The sequence below is a fragment of the Pantherophis guttatus genome, chromosome 3 (genome assembly GCF_059756535.1).
Source record: "Pantherophis guttatus breed Tessera chromosome 3, ASM5975653v1, whole genome shotgun sequence".
Taxonomy (NCBI): Eukaryota; Metazoa; Chordata; class Lepidosauria; order Squamata; family Colubridae; genus Pantherophis; species Pantherophis guttatus.
The window spans coordinates 178,356,898-178,378,753 of record NC_142065.1 but is presented as its reverse complement, the minus strand read 5'-3'; the positions used below and the strand labels follow the sequence as shown (position 1 = coordinate 178,378,753).

The following is a 21,856-nucleotide window of genomic DNA, read 5'->3' as shown; positions in this document are numbered from 1 at the left end:
AGCCATGTGGCCTGGTACGCACAACATCGCCTGTTCTTCTTCCGGGTTTCTGGCACGCATTTGCATGCACAGATCAGCTGGCCTTTGTGCGTGCGGCAGTGCCGGAAACCAGAAGACCAGCTCTTTTGGCTTTCGGTATGAGTATGCGCACCGGCCAGCTGATCAGCACATGTGCATGCACAGCAGTAACCGGAAGACTTGCTGACTGGCATGCATGTGTGCGCCGGAAACTGGAAGTACCTTATCTGGCGTGTGCATGCCCCCTGGGCAGCTCCTCTTCCTGGTCGCAGCCCTGACGAGCGCGTGCAAAGTGACATACACACATGTATGAATTAATTAATTAATGAAATTTATTTGTTGCCCATCTTGCCATGGGGCTACTCTGGACAGCTTACAACAGTAAAATAGAAAATAATTGATAAAAAATATAAGTATAACAATAGCAAAGCAATGAAACAATAAAAATAAACAATGAAAATACAATAATATGAATTAAAAGATGGCTGGAGGGGGATCAGGAAGTAGAGGTCAGGTGGGGTTAACTATTTAGTCCAGTAAGCACCTCCAGTGTGGTACTCCCCTTTTGGGTCCCCAGGCCACCGGCAGAGCCAGGTATTCAAGGTCCTTGCAGAATGATAGGAAGATGGGGGCAAATCTCATCCTGGAGGACAGGATGTTCCAGAGGATCAGCATTATAGCAGAGAAGGCTCATCTCCTGGAATCTGCTAGTTGGAGTTCCTTGACCAATGGGATCTTCAGAAGGCTTTCTCCGCTGGCACAAGTAGGGTGGATTTGTCTTAGTGGTATGAGACACATCATCAAGTAATCTGGACCTATGTCATGGAGAGTTTTAAAGGTCATAACCAACTCCTTGAACTGCACTTGGGAGAAAACCGGCAGACAGTGCAGCTTGCAAAGCAGTGATGTAACAGGGGTTATTCTATAGGCCCCACAGACTGCTTGTGCTGCCACTAGCTGAAGCTTCTGAATGTATTTCACGGGTGGCCCCAGGTAAAGCACATTGCAGTAATCCAGATGAGAGATGACTAGGGCTTGAGTCATCAAACTTCTGAAGAATAGCCAATTTATTAATATGGAGAATTAATGTATGCAGAAATTAATATCCATACAAATTGTAATATTTTATGTGGTACAAGAACCAGAGTAAATTGTGACTATCCACAATTTATCCACCCCAACATGAGTGTTTATTTGCACCCAGATTCAAAGATTCTGCTGCATATGCAACTCTTATAAAGTGGTTGATTTTGCTATGCAGAGGCAGAATTATTAGTCAGAAGAGAGGTAGAAGTTATAAGAGTGAATATGTTCTTCAGGTGAACCTGATAGTTGGAGATCTGAATAATAATTTGAGCCTCTGATCACTTTGTATAAGGTAAACTGGATTGGTATATGTACGTGGTTGAATTGTAAGAGGAAGGAGAATCAATATCTGTATGTGAGTTGCTATTTCAGAGCTTGATCTTACAAGTTGCAATTTATAAACTGGCAATTGGCATTAATGTCTTACTGTTTGGAGCCAAAATGGTCTGCAGAAGAATAATTGAAATGTCTAGCACTTTGATGAACCAGAACAGTTGGACTGGCAGATTACAAGGTTTGCAAATAAATGTTACCTATTTTTCTTTGGACTAACAGAAATGCTTAGTCTGCATTACATATGTGATAAATCAGGTTACTTGTCCATTAATAATAAGATCAACAACTGAATTAATTTTCTGTAGATAGCTACATTTATCATATGGCTCTTTTCTTTCTGTTAATTTCTTGTTATGTTTGGTTCATTTAACCATCATATCATAACTAACATATTTAGGTTTTTTTCTCTTTATTGTATTATCACTATTCAATGTAGATGTTTTCAGAGAACACACAACACAATTATTTCCTTTCCTTTGTTAATTTATATATTTTATTTCTCTTACATTACATTGTATGCCACAATTATTTTTGGATGGACTCATAGACATTACCTTCATGATCTGCCTTGCCTTTGGTTGATCAAATCTTTTTGTTTTAGTAAAATAAGAAAGTGTAGATTTAGATTCCCAGACATAATTATATTAATCTGTGCACATGTAATATTCCTTTCTAGTGGGACAACATTGACACAATTTGACCATTCCTTAAAGACAACTAAAGCTCAGTTTTTCCCCAAACAGATGCACATCTTACACACCTGTAAACCAGGACCTCTTAATCTAGAGATCACCTTGTAAACCAATATACTACTGCCCTCAGTAGGAAAAGTCTAAGCCTTAGCCTTGGCCATAACAGCTGGAAATCAAACATTTAAAGTTTTTCAAAATAACTATTGAAAGTCTTTATGCCCAAAAGTAAAGTCTTTAGTTCCAAACTAACTAAGTAGGAAGGTCAAGTAAAACAAATATCTTTTAATCATTAACAGATATGGTAGTTCTTTTTAAGCAAAAGGTCACTGATTTGATTTTTTTTTTTGTTTAGAGGAACAAATGCTTTTACATTCAGAAACATACATACCAAAGCCAGTCCTCAACAAAAGTTATAACACTTTTTCTATATTTTATAGCCTACCACAATATTGAAAAAAAGTTGTGCAAAGGAGCTTGGGTCTCTACCCATCTGTCTACCAATAGGATAATCTCCTGAAAACAGAACAAAATGCGACCAAATTTGGGATGGGGGCAAAAGCTTGCAAAAGGAAGATAGAGTTTGAAAATGGACTGCATCTGGCTAGGGGCTCAAAATTCTAAGCCACTTTTTCTTCTGCCTGCGGGTCACAGAAGGTATGGGAGCGTTTGCCTCCCATGGCACACATACACAGTGGCACAACTTGAAAGACGAATAGAGCCTGGTGGCTCAGCAGACTGATAGCATTGTGATTAAAACCAGCTGTCTGCAATTACTGTAAGTTCGAATCTCACCAGGCTCAAGGTTGACTCAGCCTTCCATCCTTTCTAAGGTAGGTAAATTGAGGACCCAGTTTGTGGGGGCAATAAACTGACTTTGTATAAATATACAAAAGTATGAAGGCTATTGCTTAACACATTGTAAGCTTCCCTGAGTCTCCGGAGAAGGGCGGCATATAAATCAAATAAAAAAAAAAAATTAACTCGTGTTCACACAGAAACATTATTTTGTTACAAATGAGATGTATAGACAGCTCTATAGCCATTGGGGTAAAGGGATTTTGGAAAGTTGCAGAAGCTATGTTTTACATACTTTTTGCACCTTGTTTATATACAAGTTTGACTTCTGTTGCCCATAGATTATATTAGCATCATTAACCTGAAATTTAATACAATTCAGTATACCCAAATAATAAGGTGACCAATCGTCCTCCTTTAGGGAGGACAGTCCTTCTTTTGTAAGTTCTGTCCTCTGTCAAAAAGTGTCCTCCTACATGTCCTTTTCGATATTTGAAGACTAATCTGTAAATCTCTGTATTCGGTTGATGCCGATCCGATTCGTTGCGTGTGATGTGACGTATTTGTATTTAACATGACGATTCATCAAGGCTCGGTACAGTGCGGCGAGACACGATTATGAGATGCATGCGTTCCGCACAGGAGAATTGTTTTGAGAGAGTGCGCCGTGTGCAAATGGCTTTGTTTACTTCTTACTGAAACATGACACGGCACACACGCACGCATTAGACTCACTTCTTTTTTTTTCTTCAATGTATTTGTGTCCTCCTCCTCATTGTAAAAATGTTGGTCACCTTACAAATAAGCCCAAATATATTTTTTTTAACAGTAACAGAGTTAGAAGGGACCTTGAGCCTATAGTGAAACCAGATATTTGGTGCTGTTCTTCCTTGTCCATATCTTTCTTGTTTATTAAATAATAATCTATTGTTTCCCAAAAATTGTCTCCTTCAGTTGTGACTAGCTGCAGCCTTAAAGTAAAAGCCCTTTATTTCTTTAAAAAAAAATAGTTTCATAATATTTCGCTTATTTCATTGGGCCATAAATGAAAGACTTTTAATTTATCTCAGTTTGAAAGGCACCATATTTCTCATCCATTTGGCATCAAAAACATCTTTTTTCAGAGTCTGCAAACAATTCTTAGATTTTATTTAGCAATAATTGCTCATATTTCCATGTTAAAAATAAGAAAATAACTTTCATAAATGAACCAAAGTTCATAATCGACCCAAAGGGGTGTTTGTTCATGTTAAAGTATCTTACACCTGCGATATATATATATATTTTAAACTGAGCTCCAGTCTAAATTTATATAGGTGACTTTTTCCTAGCCTTTTGTTCTTACACCATACTTTGAATTGCAGGGAGGGTAATCTACATACAGATTGCCTGCTGGGCTAGAAACCATATGAGTCACTTTCAGGGCTGCATCCCCACATGATTACGACTATTCTTTTAAACTAGAAGTACGCAGCAACATGGAACAGATGGTTAGCACACTCAGTTCCAACAGCAATAATCACCTATTGAAAGATTAAAAGTGTAGATATAAAAAAACTCAACCAATCTGCTAGGAAGATTAAATATTATTTTTATGGCAAATTTGCTTTCTGTTCAAAATAAAAATCAAAAGTTTATATATTTCTTTTTGAAAGTGAAAATTAAACTGACCAAGGTTTCTTATATAACACTTAGCCCTCAAAACTAAAGATATCAAGAAAATTTGGAAACTGGTTAGCAATAGATGCTGGTCTTATCAAGAGCTGCCCTTATTTAACCTGGAATTTTTAAAAAAGTTTGCTTCCAGGACATTTTGATTAAATGGGCAGTATAATCTTAGCCCCAAGATGGGCTGGCCATCAAAGCTAAGAAAATAAAGCTATGCACCAGTGGTGAAATCCAAATTTTTTTACCAGTTCTGTGGGTGTGGCTTGGTGGGTGTGGTGTGGCTTGTTAGGTGTGGCAGAAGAAGGATACTGCAAAATCCCCATTCCGACCCCACTCCAGGGGAATGATATTGCAAAATCCCCATTCCCACCCCACTCTGGGGCCAGCCAGAAGTGGTGTTTGCCAGTTCTACGAACTACTCAAAATTTCCACTGCCTGTTCTCCAGAACCTGTCAGAACCTGCTGGATTTCATCCCTGCTCTGCACAAATTATACTTGTAGGAAGATCTCTTTGAATAAACTCTACAGCCAATAGTGTTCCTTCCTGCATTTAGCTCCCTCCCCACAAATGGAATATGACATGGCCATGACAACAACAGAACTTGAGATCTATTAGATATATTGATGTATTGTTTTAGAATATTAATATCTTCAGTGTTGCATATTTCATTGCATATAACTTTGAACTTCTTTGAGTTAATGAGATATGGATAATGGTGTATTGGCTCATGGAAAGTGGAGATAAAAAGGTAGTGAAAAGAATTACGTTTTAGAGGTCTGTTGAACTGCATGGTGTTATAGAAATGGGAAGAGTGAAAAAGGGTACCCAGTGGAATGATGATGTGAAAGAGACTGTGGATGAGAATGATGCATGCTGTAATAATTCCTGTAAGAAATGTTGCGAGAAAGAGAGTGTAGAAAGAAAACGATAGCTGCAGAGAATGCTGTCAAAGACATGGTTAAGAGTAAAAATGACAAAGAAAAGGCAATGAGTTCAATAGAAATATTTTTTTTCATTATTTAGCCTTCTTCAGTAGATGAAGAGGGCCAACAAGGGACCTCCAGTGGACTGAATCGGGATAAATTAAGAGTGTATTTGAGTGGACCTGAAATGTGGGGAATTTGGGAATACTTTAGAGATTTGAATATGGTAGGAAATATGGTGATATGTCAAAGACCACAAATTTTAGTTTGTAGGGAAAAAAATTAAAGTAATTCATAAATGCTCTGAGGATAGCAATAGCACTTAGACTTATATACCTCTCCATAGTGCTTTATAGCACTATAGAAAAAAACAATAAAGCTGTAAGATTGAAGTGTGTAACTGAAAAAAATGTTAAAATATTGATTTGGTTGATTGGGAAGATTTCATCTGTCTGTGATGATTGGAATAATGTTATTATCCTATACCCTGGAAAAGGTATAAAGATTGAATGCAAAACTATGAGGAATCAGTTTGTTAAGCATGACTGGGAAAGTATTTGGCAACTCTCCTTCCTTCCTTCCTTCCTTCCTTCCTTCCTTCCTTCCTTCCTTCCTTCCTTCCTTCCTTCCTCCCCTCCCCTCCCCTCCCCTCCCCTCCCCTCCCCTCCCTTCCCTTTCATATTTTTGCATGTGAACTTAAACTGAATGGCTTTTGCCTTGACGACATCTGAGTATACTTTATTGCCAGACTTTTAAAAGCTCAATTAAGTCATTTTTGTGCTTGTTCTCTTTCTTCCCCACTTGACACTTGTCTTTGCTGAGTCCCTATTAAGGATTATTATGATCTTTCCATTGGAATCTTGAAGTGAGAATTCTTTGTGGATCAAGCAACTCTATCTTTCTTCAAGGAGCAGCAGTAAGCCTCTTTCTCAGCCCTGCAGGAGCCAAAGCCTGCAGGCCCCCCAAGATCCTTTTTGATTTAAAATTTATTGTAAATTTGCTGATTTAAAGAAAGTGTATGATTAAAGGAATAGGATTGAACAGAGGCATGCTTTGTGCAAATATGGAGTTGAAAGATGGTTGCAAAATGTGCTAAGGCTGATAAATGATGGAAGCGATACATGCATTAGAATAAATGGAATATTTAGCAAATATCTCATTATTGTGGATGGAATAAAGCAAGGTTATTTCCTTGATTGATTGATGTGTTTAGGTATCCTTGTGGTGACATTAGAAGTGTTTGTTTGGGACATGAATGTTTGTATGCAGATAATGCCCTGTGGTCTATGGTGATTCTCAATCATCCACGTTGTGGTTGTCCCAAAAGTGTTTTTTTCGAAGAGCAATTGGACTTTCTTGGGTTTTTTTTAATTGAAAATGTTTCACTTCATATCCAAGAAACTTTTTCAGTTCTGAACTGAAGAAGCTTCGTGGATGACAAGTGAAATCTTTTTGAAGAAAAAAATCAAGAAAATCTAGTTGCCTTTTGGAAAAAGCACCTTTGGGATTATACTGTGTTGCTGACTGAGAAATGGAATGGTTTGCAATAAATGTTAGATAAATTGTATGATCAGCAAAGAGTATGGATCTGAAATTTAATGTATCTAAGATCTGTTGGAGAGGGAAAATGAAGCAAATTATTGAAAGTTGTACATCAATTATAAAAATTAAGAGCAAGTACATGCATTTGCAGGTTATAATTTATTATTCTAATTCTTCTGCTCAAATTATTACAAGTAGGATTATTTGTCTATCAGTTAAAATGCTAATAGTTTTAAGTAATAATAATTTTTATTGAAGTGTAAAATACAAGGATAAAAAATTAATACAAACCAAGAAAAATACACAAAAGAGCAAAAAGTGCAGATATAAAATAGTTCTATATATTCTGATGCTCTTATTTTTTTGGTTTTCTACATTTTACTCCTGTGTTTTTTACCATGTTTTACCATGTTATATAAAACATTTTTTAAAAAAAATAGAAGCAAATTTGGTCTCACCTCACTTCCTTCCTGTTCCCATCCTTATGCCATGCTTTGCTTGATGTTAACTAGTACACCCACCCACACATACATGCATAATACATACATGCATGCATACATAAGTTGCAAAAGACAAGCGTTTAGAATGAAGCAATGGGCAATGCACATTACACACATATAAATTGCTTGAACTGAACTAATCTCACTGCCCTTGAACTCAAAAGTACTCCTCTGGATATTCCAAACATCCTTTATTTTAATATTATATTGAGATATATTATATATTCATTATTTCAACAGTTCTATTTCTGTAGAAAAATGTCATTATTTTAACTGCTCTTGTTAACTGCTGAAAATTTGAAAGCTCCTAGCAATTACTGCAAATCACCCAGAGTTCTATCAATAGATTCTAATCTTCTTTCTTCACATTATTGCTATAAAAAAGCAGCATAATATATTATCCCTTGGACTTAGTTATGCTTTATCATGGTCTCCTGTCCCAGATGATGAAATGCAAGAATTGATTGTAAACCTTATAATAAAAAGATCCTCCAACTGCATTCATTGAGACCAATCTTGGGCTCATGAATCCTTTTTTATCTACAAGCTCTGCATCTGCAAAATTATTTCAGAATTAGGCTTATTTAAAGTACAGAAAACAACCAAGCTCAGAGAGCACCAAGGACCCCCTCGTTTCAACCCTGAATTACAAATACTCTCCTTAAAATTGAGAATGTTTCTTTTGAATATGAGAGGAACTCTTATCAATTTTTTGAGGCAGCTAATCATTTCATTGGTTGAGTCTGTAGATATACAAACAAAATTTCAAATCCCTGGAATACTGCCAAGTCTTTCTACATCCAAACATTTCCAATTATTAAAAGTATTCTAGCCCATAGTGGTGCAATTCAGAGTAATTTTGAGTGAGCAATGGAATTAAAATGTAGGAAACCATCACTTCTGATTTAAGAAGTGCTTCTTAGATTAGAATAGATGATTTTTCTTTCTGAAGGCTGCCTTTTGTCTTTAAGATGATGGATGCTAGCTTAATAAGGCTGATCGATTAGATTTTTGGTGTCATCCAAAAACATAATGAGGTTTAGTTAACGACATCAGTTGACTAATAGTTCTCTCTTCAAATGTCATGGGGTGGAGCTAACGTCTGTGGCAAATACTTTAAACTTAGAACTTTCTGAAATGATTACATTTAGACCTTTTTATTGTAGTTTTTATGCCTCTATAACTTTATACTTATGTATCTCAAAATATTTGTTGTTCTAATCATATATTCATGTGCAGTACTGAATATTATATCCTAGATTTATGAACCCCAGACCAACTCCTATTCAAAGATTAAACTAAGAAGTTAATACTTAAAATATTCAATGGAATAATGAGTATAAAATACATTAAAATATGTGAAAGTTGGCATTATAGAATCCACGCTCATAGGGATATCATTCCATTTCTCCTAACAGGAAAAAAAACCCCTTCTGTTCTCACCAATCTAATTTTAGAAGGAGATTTCTAGAGAAAGGTTTTGGAGAATGACCAGACCTTTAAAGGGAAAAGATCATATTGATTATACAAATTTTACATGGTTGTGTTGCATGCCATGTGGGGCTTAAACCCATCATTTTGTGTTGTACTCCAGTTGACATTGGTAATAAATAAAATGGTTATAGAATTGGTGAAATATATTCTATAGATATGGCCCATTTATTCTATCAACTCTGTTTAGAACAAGTGAAAAAATTAAAATCACATTTTCAAGTTAGCCCCAAAATATGTTTGATAGTAACTGCACTATCTCTAAAGCAGAGCAAATTCATTGAATTCAGGCATAATAATGATTAGACTACAGAAACGTAAACATAACAAGTTAATAGTGACTGAAAATAAATTCCATTTACATATAGTCCTGAATCTATGGCCATTCCTTTACCAATGATTCAAAGTTACAATGGCCTCAAAAAAAGTGACTTATGATCCATCCTCAATAATACGACTGTCACACTACCCTCACAGTGATGTGATTACAATTCAAGTACTTGGCACCTGGTTCACATTTGTGATGGTTACAACGTCTTGCAATCACATGATCATAATTATTTCCTAGCCAGCTTCCAACAAGCAAAGTTAACTGAAGAAGTCAGATTAATTTAACTATTACTTGATTCATTTAATGACCTTACGATAAAATGTTTATAAAATCAGGTCTGGTCATGTGATGACTTAATTAATGACCTTATTCCTTATTATCAAAATTCCAGTGCCAATTGTGGTTTTTAGTCAAGGACTACCTGTATTTCAGAAGGATTTTTTAAAAATACCTAACACACCAATGCTTCATTTTATAGAACTGGTCTGCAAGATAAGAAATGAAATCACTGGATGCCTCCTGTCCAGATGCCTGGCCTGGGAAGATATTGGACAGTAACTGATACTGAAAATCATCAAACATGTCCAGAAGGAATCAGATGGATAGCAATTTCACTGCCATATTTTTCTGTAGGTATAAATAATCCCATTGGGTGAATAGTGCCTTTTCAACTTCCAAATCAGTTGGAAATCCAATTTGAAGTTGATTTAGATTAGTGCACCCCAGGATTGGAATTGTATAGGATCACTCCTTATAACAGCATTTTTCTCAAAAAAGGAAAGCCTGTTGAAATGTTGAATAAAGAAGCAGAGTCAACTACATATCTACACTTTGGGCAGTAATTTTATACACAAGCTATTGAAAGGAATGCCCCAGGTACATTTCCACAGGCTATGTGTTTCTCAGAGGAGAGATATTGTGGTTTCTTTACTCAAGGAGACATAGAAAAGGACAGACTGATCTTAATTTCCTTTTATTTTTTGTACTAGGAACATAAAACTAGCTAATCCACTCGTATTTTAAATTGTAATAAAAACCACTCCTTTTATTTAGGGCTTTTGGGTTTTGTATGTTACTTTTAAAATAATTCTAAAAGCTTAATTTAGAATTAACACCTGCTAGTTGACTGTGTATAGTTGTTAACTGTAATTTTTTCCTGGTAAATTGCAATGTAAGCTTCTTCTGAGCTATAAATAGAACCTAAATGTAATTTCATATCTTAGAGCGTTCTCTCTATTTGTAATACAGATACATAAGAAATCTCATGCGTTAACTATGTATATATTTCTATGCACAGTTTTGAGTTTTGAATCTAAGTTGCATCCAGTGATGTCATTCCTCTAGTGCAAAGCTTCTATAGTTTTATCTTTAGTGGGACCCATTATTTTGATAATCCTTGAGCAAATCATTTCACAGCACTGAAATATTTTGGTACAGAGTAAAATGGTAAAGAGTCAGTCTAAGCCTACAAGTTACGTTAAAGCATTAAGCATAAAGTATTTGCTAACAATAAGGATGCAGAACCAATGCTTCATTATCTAGTTAATACTAAAAGCTTCTCTTACTAAGAAGCAATTCTAAATTATTCTTTATGTATTCCTGTTTCTTTCCCTTTTTTTTGGAATACAGGGTCATTCCATGTCAAGTGGTCTGGGGCTCCCAGTTCGACCATCATGGATTTCAATGAAATTTGATGTGAACATGTCCCCAATGAACATTGGTAAAGTCTTACTCTTTCCGATGCAATACTTGCAGAAATATAGTCATTTGTTTGACCCCATACCGCAGCCTTCTACAGTATGACACTGAGGTTTCAGCAACTTTGAGACATAATATCTCCGGCAATATTTTGTTGAGAGAAACAAAATTTGGCCATCTTCTCCAACTTGATGTGCTCTATTAAACAAAATAATAAGAACATTCTCATGAGTGATCTCCATCTAGATAATTTGGAGCAAAGTTAGCCAAAAATGACTGCGGTGCAAAAAAAAGGGTAAAGTTTGACTTTTTATATCTCTGGAAGGAAAGATATGGGAAATGTAAAACTTTGTGCGTAAAACTTTGTGCGTAATAACAAGGTTTTTGAATATAAAATTTCATTCTCCTACTGCTTTCCAATAGTTCACAAATTGAGTGTAAAGGTGACGGTTTTTGTAAAAATGAAATTTCATCAAAATCTGTGATGGTCGAGCTGGGCACTTTTCTGAAATCAGACCACTTGACACAGCAACATTGTTTCAGGGAAAGTCTTTAGACTTCAACTACTTTGTTCTTGTTCTCACTAAGTCATGTCCAACTCTTTGTGACCACATGGACCATGGCAGCCCAGTTCCCTCCTATTCTCCACTGTCTCCTGGAGTTTGCGCAAATCCATGTTCAACATCAGGGTCTAGGACTAGTTTTTTTAAAAAATAGCTTTGGTGGATTAAGGCAAGGTTCTTTTTATCCCAGCATTTTCTTTTCCACAACGACCTATTGGATGTTCTGTGGTCCTTCTGAAGAGGAGGGGAAGGCATAACCTTTTCTTGCCTCAGTTCTCCTGCAACTGGTACTGTATTGAAGCATGCTGTGTATCTTCTTCTTCTTGTGACATATCTGTCATTGGACGTTGGCAATCATATTGGCGATCCTGTGTGTATCCTGGAAGTAATATGAGACTAATAGTTTTAATTGAACTATCCTTCCTGAATTTATCCAGTTCCCTTTGGAAATAATATAATCACACTTTGATTATATCATGCCTTTTCTCCCAAATGAAAGAATATCAATTTTTAAAAATCTATTTTAATTTAAAGAGGTGTTCAAAGTTCTGCTCAAACTTCTGGTTTCCCTAATCTGGATACTACTACAGTTATGTTGGGAGTGCCGAAGTGCTTCCAGGTTGAAAGGATTTGCTAGTAACATCACGGTTGCCCAGGGGTGCCCAGTTGTGGGCTCCTTTCATGTCTCCTTTAATCTGACCACTGATATGGTACCCATCTCACAGTTGCCTTCTTTCAAGCTGCTGGGTCAGCAGGAGTTGGAGCAAGTGACTGGAGTTCACCCCATCCTGCAGCAGTGACTGGGTCTCGAATACAAGCCTGTCAGTCATCAGCCCAACGTCCTAAGTATGTGAACCCCCACACTCCTTAATCTGGATTACAGTGTTGGCAGTTTATTTTTAGTTCTTTTCCTAATGATCTGAGGCATGGCATTTGCTTTTTCACAGCTACCACACAAGGAATTGACATGTTCATAAATTGACTATCCACTATGATCTGAATACCTTTTTCCTCGTTAGTTCCACACTGCTCAGACCCCTTTGGTGGATGTATCTATGTATATAGTTATTTATTAAAACATGGGTTCAACTGAATCCTGGTTGTTTGCCAAATAATCATATGCACTTTAGAATAATAAAGAAACAACAAAATAAAGCTATAAAACTATAAATGCTATCCTAAGCGCTGATTGAAAACCAGCCAATCAACCAACCAGTTCCAAATGCCCTGAGTTATAGTTCCATCTTTATTCAAGGCCTTTCTGAAGGATGTCAAGGTAGGTATAACTCAAATCTCTGGTAGGAGGCTGTTCATAAAATGAAACAAAGTATAAATAAAGTGTGTGTGTCTGTGTGGGAGGGGAATTGCCACAAAGTGCATTGTATTATAATTACTTAAACTGAATTGAATTTACCAGTTGATTGACTGGTCCCAACCCAAAGAGGTAGCTTTGATGCAGGGGTGAAATCCAGCAGGTTCTGGAGAATCAGTAGCGGAAATTTTGAGCAGTTCGGAGAATCGGTAGCGGAAATTTTGAGTAGTTCAGAGAACCAGCAAATACCACCTCTGGCTGGCCCCAGGGTGGGGTGGGAATGGAGATTTTGCAATATTCTTCCCCCAGGAGTGGGGAGGCAATGGGGATTTTGCAGTATCCTTCGCCTGGAGTGGGGTGGGAGTGGGGTGGGAATGGAGATTTTGCAGTATCCTCCTGCCATGCCCACCAAGCCACGCCCACCAAGCCACGCCATGCCCACCAAGCCACGCCCACAGAACTGGTAGTAAAAAAAAATAGGATTTCACCACTGCTTCGATGTGATGTCTTTCTCCATGCTAGAGCCACATGTCCCACTTCCTTCTTTCCAGCTTTCTTTCCTTCTTCTATTCACTCTAATCTTTCCTTTGGTTGCTTATGGAGATTTTCAATCACCCAAGTCATGGTTGTCCCAAAGGTGTTTTTCCAAAAGGCAATTGGACGTCCTTATTTTTTTTTTCCTTTGAAAATGTTTCAGCTTTTCATCCAAGAAACTTTGTCAGTTCAGTTCAGGAGAGTCCAGTTGCCTTTTAGAAAAGCACTTTTGGTTGTTTCTCTGGTTCTTCTCTTGACTGAGAGAAGGCAAGGCAACTTTTCCCAGCTCCAAACTGCTGCCCACTAAACAAGAACAAATTAATGGTGAGCACAGGGGAATCAAGAAGGGCCACCAAGGTGGAGTCACTCATCGACCAATAGAGATACCCAATATTAGGGACTTTCAGAAAGGATTTCATTGATTGACAATGACAGCTGATTGACTAATTATGTGCCATCAAGTCATTGTCAACTCTTGGCAGCCATATTTATTTCTTATTTTTTTATTTATTTTATTTCATGAAGCATGTATTTTATGACAGATACAAGTGTAAACATAATTATAAATACATGAAAAGGATACAAATAAAAGAAAACATTAGGACAGGGACAGTAGGCACGCTGGTGCGCTTATGCACGCCCCTTACAGACCTTTTAGGAATGTGGTGAGGTCTACAGTAGACAGTCTAAGGTTAAAGGTTTGGGGATTTGGGGAAGAAATATATAGATAGATATCAATGATAGCTACTGTTGTTTAACCAGTTAACTTCATTAATTGCACAGGAAAGCTAAATAATCAAAATTTGCTTATTTCAGCATAGAGATGCAATGTTGTTATTCAATAAATCAATGACAAAACTTTTACAGAATAAAAAGATATCTAGAGCAATTGCAAGTGAGTTATATTATTTAGTTGAGGTGAAAATATGATTCATGAGTTCTGGCATGTGGGTTTTTTTTATTAGATTCACAGACTTTGCTAAGTCTTTAACTCTGCTTTACCAACCACAGTGGTTGTGTTCCTATATATGTGAAGCAATCAAACAATATTGTGATTCAACACAATGGTAGCATTTAATCTTTGCTACTTTGATAATGCAATACTCCAAAATGAAGTATGTGCATTTTGCAGCTGCAGACATCCTACTAAGATATTCACATAGTAGGCAAGCCCTTATGTTGCAGCCATTTAGACTGCAGGTATCAGTGAAGGCAAGATAGAAGTCATAATGATGAATCAGTTGATAGCTGCAGCTCCAAGGATATATTTAATTTCTATATTACTTTTATAAGGATTGCTTATTTTAATCATTGATAGGATGATAGAATTGCTAATTACACAAAGGGGAAACAAAAGGGAAAAGATGGAAAGGAAGGGAAAATACGATTTAATTTTAAGTAATATTTTCATATTTTAGCTTCTCAGTTTAAAAATTCAATTTCTTTAATCATAGATCCTAAGTAAAGTGACTCCATAAATATCCTGGCCAATGCATCATGGTGGTGACTCACTTGAGGAAGCCACACTGGGTGCATTCTTATAAAGCAATATGATGTCAGGAGTACAACTTACCTAATGAAATATGCCATAGTTATGGTAGATAGTATCTACTTCTTGACATTTGGCAGGACAAGTTTAGCATTGGTTTTAAAAGTTTAAAGGACTGAAGGAAGATGCAAACTGCATACACACTTTTATAAAAAAAAAGGCTTTGAACACATATTTTTCTTTTGGTTCCAATGGAAAATCCCTTGTTTCATCAGTGCCTGTTGAAGGTAAGTCCTGAAACTATGTAAAGTACTTTCTACTGAGTAACATTAAATGAAATTAAATTCCTCAATGCATCTAAGTAAAATGTTTATGAATAATTAATAAAAACAGAATTTTTTTAAAAAAAATCACTTATTTGTACAAGAGATTTATACTTTCCTTCTTGAATGATTTCTCCCTGATGATATCTGTTCCCCATAACTTTCAGGTTTACAAGAACACTATTTTTCATATTTTGCCAAAATTAAGCAGAATCAGAGATGAAACATAATCATTCTACTGAAGCAATCTTAACCTGCTCCTTCCATTTTTCTTCCACTCTTTCATACTTAATAGGAAAGGAAGTGAAATATAATTTCATTAATTAAAACAGCAGGAGAATTCTACACAGCCATGCTTTTAACTTTAATTACCTAATCTGGAAATTGACCAATACTTGGGACTTCAACCCTTGTTCAGAATTTTGCAATAATTTATCTACTTTTATCTACAAGATCTGAAAAATGGCAATGAAGTTGCTGTACTAGTACACTGCAGTCAGTTGTGAGAAAAAGTTATTATTTGAATGGAACAGCATCAGGAAATAACAGACTATACTGGGGAGTAAAACAAAAATGTTGAAAGAAGGCAATGATTATTAGCTGCATCCATACTGATTCCAAAATAACTATATGGTTGTGTCCATGAAATTGACACAGAGTTGAGCTTCATTGTGTTTACAATAAAATAGCTTAATGGATATTATCATATATTGGTAATATGATTTATGAGTGGTAAGAATGTTAAGCTTATCAGAAGACTGGAAGATCAGTCCTAAATTTATCTGCACGCAATGTGATAAGTTGCCATCTTTTGTAGAATATAAATGGGTATCACACAAATTCACAAAACATTTTCAGTATTTTTTAACGTTGTTGGTTTGTGTTGATTTACATTGTATTCATGTTGTTGCTGGACGATGATGAATTTCAGTTTATGGTAAGTAAACCATCTGAAAGCTGGTCCATTTGGTCCAGTGGTCAAGCAGAAAATAATATAAATGGACAAAGTGGTTTTCTGTTGTTACAAATTGTAGTAGATTTAGTAAAACCTTTAAGTATAAAAAGAAATGCATTAAAGTAAGATGGAATGTCAGGACTTGAGTGGATACATGCCAACTTCTCTAAGTGAGATGAATCATGCTGCTTGCCTTCCACAGAACATAGCTAGCAGAGTACCAAGTCATTACTTTCCCTGGATTCCCTGGAGTTTACTTAGGAGTATAAGTATTGGCAAGTGAAGTACATAATGTAACTTGTTTATGGTATATGTGTTAAGCTAAAATAAATAGAATGTGAAAGCTCAGTATTTCTTGATCTCTTGGAGTTATCTTGTAGGCAATAAATAATCCGTTGATATAATAGACTATTTTTTAATGTTCTGTATAAGATGTTTAAGGTAAATATCTTCAGTTCAATCCCACAAGTGAACCTTCTGCTTCTCTAGGAACAAACAGACTCACCAGGCTCAAGATCTCAAACAATAACAAGCTGATTTTTACTCTCTTCTCCAGAAAAGCCAGATTTCTTCTTCATGTACAAATAGTTCTTGATATTTTGGATAAGGATCTCCAGAGAGTCCTACTCTTCTATGAGGAATCTAATTCATATTGGCAGGGCTCTTTGGTAAGGGTAACTTGGCCAATTTAATGTTCTTTAATGGTTCAAAATCACATTATGACTTAACAACATGCAATGCCAAGTCTTATTGAATAAACCACAACTGGCTGAGTTTACATAGGCTAAGCTATTGATCATGGTTCAGAGACTCCAGAGGCTGAGTTTACAAAATATATACAAAATGAAACAAATTATACTGAAAGAGTAATGTGCTTTATGAAAACAATGTAAATATCATCCAAGTCCCTGATCTGTGTTTTGAGCATATGGCTTTCCAGCTTCTTGTCTGAAGCCCTGCAATAAAAGGGAACTTACCACTTCATGAGGCAACCTACTTCATTGGTTGATGGGTTCCTACCAATGGTGGGATTCAGCCGGTCCTCTCTGGATTGCGCGAACTGGTAGCAGCGATGGCAGGAGGCCCCGCCCAGCTGACCTGACGTAACATGCACCTACTATGCATGCGCATATGAGGTGTGTGCAAGCATGCTCACATTTGTGAACTCGTAGGGAAGGTAAGTAAATCCCACCGCTGGTTCCTACTATAAGAAAAATTTTTCTCATATCTAACCTGAATATATTTCCCCGTAATTTCAATTTACTCGTTCTGGTCCTGCCATCCAGGGTGACAGAGAATGAGTCCATTCATCTTAGCATTAGGGATGAGCTTAATGTCTTCTAATAGTGAAGAACATAAACTATAGTCCATGTGTCAATATAGTCATTGTGCTAACAAGTTGAGACATACTATAAAATAAACAAAATCTATCTCCGCAACCTATTTTTAAACCTAATCCAAATGTTAACCAAGTGTTCATAAGAAATTCTGAATCTGATGTTAAGCCACATTTCTTATGCCTCTCTGAAAGCTGTAAAGCTGCCCTTTTATATGTTCCTTTGGAGCAAGGAGAGAAAGAAAGGTTTATTGTTAGAACAGATATGAAAAATTAATTCACAGCTGACTGACAAGCCAATTAACAAATCATTTTGAACCAGCAGGTTTCTCTTAACAAGGGCAGAATTGTTCCCATATAGCTAGTAAAGCAATTAAATTTCTCTTTAATTTCCATTAATTAAGTATGTGTAAATGGTTTAAAAGAACATGTTTGAAATGTTACCTTTAGTGGTGTGTGTGTGGGTGTGTGCGCCTCTGTCTGTGTATCTTATAATTATTTGTTGAAGATGGAATATTTAATGGTTCGGTCAAATATGGCTGAAGGTAAATGACATTAGAAATTGTTTGATAGATATTAACAGAAGAAAAATGAGTATTTCCTACAGCTATTATCCAGAAAGATGTTCAATATTGATTATTAGGGATTGTTCTGGTTGGATAAGAAATCTGGTAATGCAAAGAACTTTTCAAATTTTCACAATCTGCTTAGAAATATAAAAATGCAGAAAATTATTGCTATGTTGAAATATGTCCTGGAGTTTTCAGTAGTGTTCTTTTCCCGCAGAAAAAGATTTCTATCTACTTTGTCCTCAGAAATCTCTTTAGAATTTCTTTTAGCTTACTTTATTCTTGAAGAATGGTGTAAGGTGCTTCAATGTTTTTGTTTGTTGCACATTATTCCTTCATTGTGATGCTTCCCTGATTTCCTATACTTCCAACATGGTGTCTCTTTATGAAATACAATGGAAGGACAGGAAGCTTGGGAGAATGAATAAAAGAACCATTAGAAGACTATATTCACTCATTACTTGATTACTTCATAAGTGGAGGCTTGTATTATGCAAATCTCATCAAAATGTTTTGGCTGTTAAGTTGAGTTAGCATGGAGAGAAAATAGAGAATACATTTTTATCACAGTATTTTATTTGGTTCAGAGGCAATAGATATTAAGTCTCTCAATATTATTTATATGGGTTTATGAATAACATCTTTGGGTATAGACAGTGATTCATTATAGAGTAACAACATACAAATTTTGTTCATACATCACACTACACCATTGTGCTTTATTTAACAGAATGTAATTAATCAATCAGATGAGTTTGTATAACATGATAATCATAAATCATGCTGTTCGAATCACAATGGCTGGTTTAATGCAGTATACAGTATCAAAACCAAACAAACTTCATGGTAGTTTAATGTGATGTTCAATCCCAATAACAGTTAATACATAATACAGGCCAACAAACAACTGAAAATTGTTTCCAGAATAAAATCCAGGATTATAGACCTCTATCTAAGTATATACATGAAATTTTATACCAGCCCAATGATTACCCCAGGCTTTGTCAAGTGGCATGTCTCTTCAGTTTCCAGGCAGTGTGGTTCATTTTACTGGTACCAGAATTCTTTTGAAATTGGCAGAGATTGAAATTTGGTCTTTTTTTTTTTGCTGAAATACCTCACCATCTGCATTACAGTCCTCTCCTGTCATTGATTGTCCTGGCCATAGAACATTTCCAGATGAAAGTACTTTTGAAAGTATATTCTGGTTTGGTGTAAAATAAGCCCTTGATAATTTGAGGATGTGGTAATATAGGACATGACTTTGCCAACAAATCTGATAAAACTTATTTGTTTTCTTCAATAGCACTATTAATGCTGTTTCGAGTCAGCCAATGAAAAGAGATTTATGGCAGAGTTAAAATAGTCCCTGCAGCTGGAAACTTTGTCCACTGACTTGGAGTTTGGAAATTAAAAAAGGAAGGGTGGGGGAAAAAAAAGAAATGTCAACCTGATACTATTAGTCATGATTGCAGAGAATGCTGGAAGCTTTAGAAGCCCTCAAATATTTGTCTTCCTTTTCCTTTTTGCTCATGCCTTGGAAATGAATCTTTCTTCTCCACCAGATAGGAAGGGAGGAAAAGAGCACGTCACTTTGTCAGAGGGATGTGTTTGTTTCTTGTTCTACATCAGAAGGTAGTCAACACACATCCATTTTAAGTGTTCTTTAAAAAGAATTCAGACAGGTTGGGAAATAAGCAGCTTTTCTGGTAGCATTTCAAGACTTTGATGATTAATTTGGGGCCAAATTATACGTGATGCAGGAGAAAAAGTTGGATGTGAATAGAATTCCAATGCATCCAGAACGTTCCGGCATAAAGGGAATAACAACATGGACAGAGCCTGATTTTCTGATAAAAATCACTCTTATAACTTGCTATTTGCCTCATAAGATAAAAGATGAAGCAAAAAAAGAAAAACAAAGCTTTTGTCCCTCAGACCTCTAAGCAAAAAGCAAGTAGGAGCTGGGATGGGAGTGGGTGTTAATTGGGGGAAAGGGATGGACAGTAATAGGAAAATAATTCCACAGCACTGAAGATTCATCATCTTATTCCTATGGCTACTGTAAACAGAAGATATTAGACCCACAGCATCCAAGGATAGTTATGCATGCTTAAAAAAAAGCATTAAGTCATCATACATATAGAGAAACATTATAGTGATTTTGTTCTACCACGAGATAACTTAATATTATGGAGACACTAAAACTTCTTCCAGATGTTACCTACCCTGTTTCCCCTAAATAAGACATCCTCTGATAATAAGCTCAATCAGCATGTGCTAAAATAAGATCCCCCAAAATAAGCCCTCCCCGAAAATATTTAACAGCATGTGCAGCCGGTTCCCGCCATTTCCTCTGGTTAGGGTTAGGGAGACAGAGCTGGAAATCAGGTAAGACGGCAAGAGGAGCCCCGTCTTGCTCCACATGCCCCAAAATAATAAGACATCCCCGAAAATATTGTTTTTTGTTTGTTTGTTTGTTTGTTTTATTAGATTTGTATACCGCCCTACTCCCGAAGGACTCAGGGCGGTGAACAGCCACAAAGTAAAACACATAAATACAAAGTATTATTTATTTCAAGATTCAAAAAATGTAAGACGGGGTCTTATTTTCGAGGAAACACGGTACATCCTATAAGAATAATGAACTATTATTCTTTTTAGACGGCATTAGTACTAGGCATTTAATAAGTTACTTCTTTTTAAATATGTACCAAAATAAAATTGGGTGCTGCTGTAGAAATGATGGCTGAGGATGGGGGTGGCGAGAATACATGTTCTATGTACTATACATAACTTCTAAAAATAATAAACAGATTTACTAAAATGTATCAGAAAGGCTTGTGTCAGCAATAATAAATGTAGTAATAAGAATGATTATCATTTAACTATTGGAAGGAGCTTTAAAACACAAAGGAAGGACATATTTACAAAGCACATAATTAATCTATGGGATGGACACCATAGGAGTTTGATTGGCCAATATGGTATTAAATGTATTGTAAACCTACATTTTTAACCACAGTGTACACTTAATATTACAAATGACTAAACAATGTTGGCTTGTTTGACAAATCGTGGCACAGTGTGAATCTATAACTGATGATGTAGGATACACAGTTAAAAACTCAAACCACTGACATATATTAACTCTAATCTAATTACATTTATGTTACTGATTGTTTTGGAGATAAGAATTGATTAAAAGGCCAGGAAGATCTATGTGTCTTTGAAAATATATCTTTAAGTTTCCTATTCTTTTAGTGCCAATTATTATTACAATACATGCATGAACAGGCAGAGATTATGCAAGTGAATTTCCCAGTAGCTTGTTACAGGGCTAAGGGAGAAGTATCATTTGCATTCCTTAAAGAACTGATTGAGATTCCAAAAACAGATTGGAAAGTTGAAGGTAAGAAATGCACAGCTTGAAAGTCTTTACTTTTTGGCAAGAAAGAATAGTCCAGATTGACATAATCTGTGACATAGTTTCTAATGAAGCATTGATAATAAACCATTTATGAACAAGACGCTCTTTAACCCATTGGGATAGAAACACAAGAGGTTTTTGGTTGAAATTCTGTCAGCCTTGAATAGACAAACTCATCCTGAATTGAATTTAGAGAGGGATTCAAATGTAAATATAAACCATAGGGAGAAAATGCTTGAGGAGGTATGTATGTAAGGTAAGTTG

General features: G+C 36.0%; 1 long non-coding RNA gene across 6 annotated transcripts in view; it reads left to right on the top strand.

Moving 5' to 3' along the window:
• The window catches only part of LOC117672853 (uncharacterized), a 54,192-nt gene extending 37,431 nt beyond the window's left edge, over nucleotides 1-16,761 (top strand). For 4 of the 6 annotated variants that reach the window (XR_004593397.3, XR_015733392.1, XR_004593398.3 and 1 more), the window contains one exon: nucleotides 9,862-10,204. This is a non-coding gene — a long non-coding RNA (uncharacterized LOC117672853). Of the gene's footprint in view, nucleotides 1-9,861; nucleotides 10,205-11,012; nucleotides 11,306-16,746 lie in introns of those variants that run through there. The other 2 variants (XR_009620155.2, XR_004593396.3) reach the window with 2 other exon arrangements.
• Nucleotides 16,762-21,856: the final 5,095 nt, after the last annotated feature.